The sequence below is a fragment of the Stegastes partitus genome, unplaced genomic scaffold, assembly GCF_000690725.1.
Source record: "Stegastes partitus isolate 25-593 unplaced genomic scaffold, Stegastes_partitus-1.0.2 Scaffold451, whole genome shotgun sequence".
Lineage (NCBI taxonomy): Eukaryota > Metazoa > Chordata > Actinopteri > Pomacentridae > Stegastes > Stegastes partitus.
This window is the reverse complement of record NW_007578182.1, coordinates 428756-433580: the sequence shown is the minus strand read 5'-3', so window position 1 is coordinate 433580 and position 4825 is coordinate 428756.

Below are 4825 nucleotides of genomic sequence, written 5' to 3'. Positions count from 1 at the left end.
TTAGCAACAAGTATTAAAGAATAAACTTTAACTAGACTCACATGCAGCATTTCTCCTCCAGGCCAGTTTGTGCGTCTGTAAATCTTCCAGCAGCGCCTGCAGATCTGACAGATTTATCAGCCTCTGGGAAGATTTAGCTGCATTTGGCTGCTGGCTTGTGGTGATTTCCCTCCCTGCTCCGTCTTATTAGAATATGAATCATGTCAAGCAGTTTGCAGCGAGTAGCTTCTCACTAGATGGCAGCAGAATGTAAGAAATGAATCGACACAGAGGGAAGTCACCTGTAGAGCAACGGCTTTAACCTGCTAACCAGAACAGAGGAGCATTTTACTGGTAGAAAGAAAGTCTGGACATGTTAAGAAGAGAAAAAACGTCATGTGGGTTTGTTTTTTTTTTACATCCTCAAGCATCCAGAGACAAACCAGCACCTAAGAGCTGAAATGATTAGGTAACTAATCATTAACTAATCATTTTGATATCTGAATTCTTTTCAGTCTTTTAAACTGAAAAATACAAAATAAAGTCATCGTTCCTTCTCAAATGTGAATCCGACATCTTTATTATTGTTAAAGAACAAAGCTGATATATTAATAGTTATAATAACTGTTGGTTGCAGCCTTATAACTGTTAACTGAATTAGAACATTTCCTGAGGTTTCGTGTGTGCAGTTATCTTAAATACACACACAAAACTATTTGATAAAACAACTTTATGGCAAATTAGCTCAATGTGTAGAAAAGGTTCAGAGATTAAAGACCGGACAAAGGCTGGAGGATGGAGCTGTCACAGTTCATATTCCAGTTCAGTGTTGCAAATTTGCTACAGATTTTTGTTTACCTGAATTATAGAGACCCAAATGAGTAGACCTGGGGTTTTGGGGTTTGTGGAGGAGTGGTGTCAGGTTGGTGATCGGGACCGGCAGTGAGGAGGAGCTGGGGGTCCAGCCACAAACCCTGCCATTAAAGGACTAACACTACCTCCTCAGTTGCAGCCGCAAGAATCCCTCGATACGTTTCTGCCTTTTAGTTGCCAGCAGGGCTCTGAGACAGAAGACACCAGCTGGTCGCTCACTGACCCTGGTGCAGAATAAAATATGTCAACAACTACAGGATGTACCAGTTGTACAGGCTGTGATGGAAGACAACAGATTCTTCACTTACTTTAAGTAACTGTCGTACTTGTGACTGATATGTTGTGTTAATGTCATTATTGTGGAGTTAAACACTGATGCCTTTACCCTGCTGAACCCAAAACCGGCCAGCAGGTTTGAATTTTAAAAATTCACCAAATCTAAGAATTGTTATATGTCATCCAAAACACTTTATTATACATGTCTGATTTAACTCAACTATAGTTTTTAGTTTTTAATAATTCATAGATTTATAATTGTTGAGTTCTCTCTACTTCTACCTGTGGTTTTCTTTTTTCTATTGAGGTGCAGAAAAACGAACCTACGGTGAGTAAAACTGACTACAACTAAATCTCCATACAGTAACTTACAGTAAAGTCAAGAATAATTAAAAAAAGACCATAAACGTCATCTCTATGTTTTCATGGATGAGAACAAAAATACTTCAAATGACTGTTTTTCTTATTGATGGTGTTATTTTTTCTTTTATCTGGATCTTCAGGGTTTTCAAACACAATGTTCACACGTCTTTGTTTTATCCTCTTTCATGTCTGGATGATTTCACTCATTTTCACCGATCACACGACCTTTTATTTTGTGGCTTCTTGTCGCTTTTATTCTCTGTTATCCTGGAATCATGTGGAATAAATGTGATTTGGAGGGAATTTGCTGGAGTTTGATTAAAATGCTCGCCGATAAATAATCTGCGTTCTGTGGGAAGCGCCACAGGGAGTAATGTTATGTTTAGTCTTTTACATATTTATCTCATGATTCCATTACAAGACATCAAAACATATTAATTAAGGATAGTTTTCCATCTGTGCCTGATGAAAGGCGAAGACAAACAGGGACCTTGAACCCGCCGCAGTCATGTTTCACTTACATCAACTCCAGGCAGCCTCCTAATTGGATAATTGTGTCTAAGTTGATTTGAATAAGTTGTCCTAATGAATCAGGCACTAAACTGAATCCTGCGGTGCTAATTAGTGTCTCTGCTAATGAACACAGCCTTTGTTAATCCCCTGTAGCATCGGTGGCGCTGACTTGCAGTTGACCTCTGACCTTCACGTGGAGGAGAAGGGCAGTTCAAAGGCGATGCTCCTCCACGGGGATCAAGTGAATCATCAGGACTTCACGGTGCATCAGCAGCACGAGTTAACTGACCTGCAAACTGTCACAGCAGCGCCCTGGTTTCAATTCAAACATCTGGAAGCTGCACAGTCGAGCCTCTTAACATCCTGCTGATGTAAGCTGCCTTTGTTCAAACAGACACTGTGGAACAACGGCTGTCATTAGAGGTGGAGTCTGCTGATGTTCACCCTTTTAACATATTAAGACAGTTTGTATGTGGATCAGCCTGANGCATGTAGGTAACAGTCCTGTCTGTTAAATCTGTAAACCAGGGCTGCTTGTCTGCTGGAAGGTGCTTTTGCAGTTTCTAAGGGGTTTGTGGAAACGTGAACTGTAAATACAGTCGTCCTCAAATGTATTCAGACCCTTCCATTAAAGAAAAGGCAAAAATCACACTAGTCACTCAAATAAGTAGAAAATGAAAAAATAATAATAAATAAAAATTTGCTAAATTATAATTGAGTGAAATAAGGCATTGCTTTTGAATTGTAGGTGAAAAGAATCATTTAAAAAAACAAAAAACTGTCCTGGACAAATGAGAGCACTTTGCTGATGAGCAGTGAAATCCAAACAGCTGTCAACAGGTGCAGAAGTCTGATGGAGAGTTACAGAAAACACTTGATTGGCTCAAAGGGGTGTTCAACTAAATACAGTTTACAGGTCCCATCATGCTTGTTTGGTTGTTTTTCTATTTTATTTTATTTTTTATTTTTTTATTTCTGATGAACCGCAATTCAAAAGCAATGTCATGATTTTCATTCCATTTTTATTTATTACTACTTTTGTCAATTTCAACTTATTTCAGTGACAGCTGGTTTTTTCCTTCTTTAATGGGAGGGCTTGAATAAATTTGAGGACGACTGTAAAAGATGGACGTAGCCTCTGTGACGTAACCCTTTGGTCTGTGGATCACTGTTCTGAAGCCTCCAGTCTAGAACGTGGCTTTTGCCATCTTGGTTTTTTGAACCTGGACGTGATGTGTGAACTGACTGAGAACTCGAGGGCTCTACACATGACCATACACAACTTATCAGTCACAAGGTGGCCACAAACTAAAACATACCCTGTTCTATCGATTCATTTCCTTCTAAATGGGCCAATAATTCACAAAGTGAACATCATGCTGTTTTGAAGGAGACTTGAAACTAGAGCTTGTGACCATAGCCTCATTAGGAAAAGGTGCAAGATCGACCTGCAAACTCGGAAACACTAATTACAGGTAGTAATTTGTTAATCATAATGCATTTCCACCCTAAAAACACACCCTGCTTTAGCATCTATTTGCCTCTAAAAGTGCCCATAAATTACTAAATTAACGTCATGTTGTATTGATTAAAACTAGTGATTGAGACCGTACACTTATCAGCAAAATGTTTACTGAGGTAACAAATCAAATGAGGAGTAGGATCACTTTCTCATAGACTTCTATATAATCCGACTATTTTTCGCAAACAGAGGAGTCGCCCCCTGCTGGCCATTTGAAATAATGCAAGTTTAAAACACTTCCATATTGTCTTCACTTTTGGAGGCTGCATCCATTTCTGTGTCTATTATAGAAAGATTAGTCAGCTAATTTGGAAAAAACAGAAGTGTGCATTAAGTCGGCCATGACTGAGGGAACACTAGGTAGCAAAGACATCCAATCAGCTGGCTGAAGGTTGTGGGAAACTTTTGAAATATAAACTAAAAACATGTTACTGTTAAGGTAATATGGGAGGGGGCTCGTCTGACAAAACAGGCTGACAATTAAATTTGATTAAAATGCAGTAAAACTGAAGAAATGTCATTTAGTAATAATCTAAAAGTGCTTTTCTTCGTTAGCAACAAGTATTAAAGAATAAACTTTAACTAGACTCACATGCAGCATTTCTCCTCCAGGCCAGTTTGTGCGTCTGTAAATCTTCCAGCAGCGCCTGCAGATCTGACAGATTTATCAGCCTCTGGGAAGATTTAGCTGCATTTGGCTGCTGGCTTGTGGTGATTTCCCTCCCTGCTCCGTCTTATTAGAATATGAATCATGTCAAGCAGTTTGCAGCGAGTAGCTTCTCACTAGATGGCAGCAGAATGTAAGAAATGAATCGACACAGAGGGAAGTCACCTGTAGAGCAACGGCTTTAACCTGCTAACCAGAACAGAGGAGCATTTTACTGGTAGAAAGAAAGTCTGGACATGTTAAGAAGAGAAAAAACGTCATGTGGGTTTGTTTTTTTTTTACATCCTCAAGCATCCAGAGACAAACCAGCACCTAAGAGCTGAAATGATTAGGTAACTAATCATTAACTAATCATTTTGATATCTGAATTCTTTTCAGTCTTTTAAACTGAAAAATACAAAATAAAGTCATCGTTCCTTCTCAAATGTGAATCCGACATCTTTATTATTGTTAAAGAACAAAGCTGATATATTAATAGTTATAATAACTGTTGGTTGCAGCCTTATAACTGTTAACTGAATTAGAACATTTCCTGAGGTTTCGTGTGTGCAGTTATCTTAAATACACACACAAAACTATTTGATAAAACAACTTTATGGCAAATTAGCTCAATGTGTAGAAAAGGTTCAGAG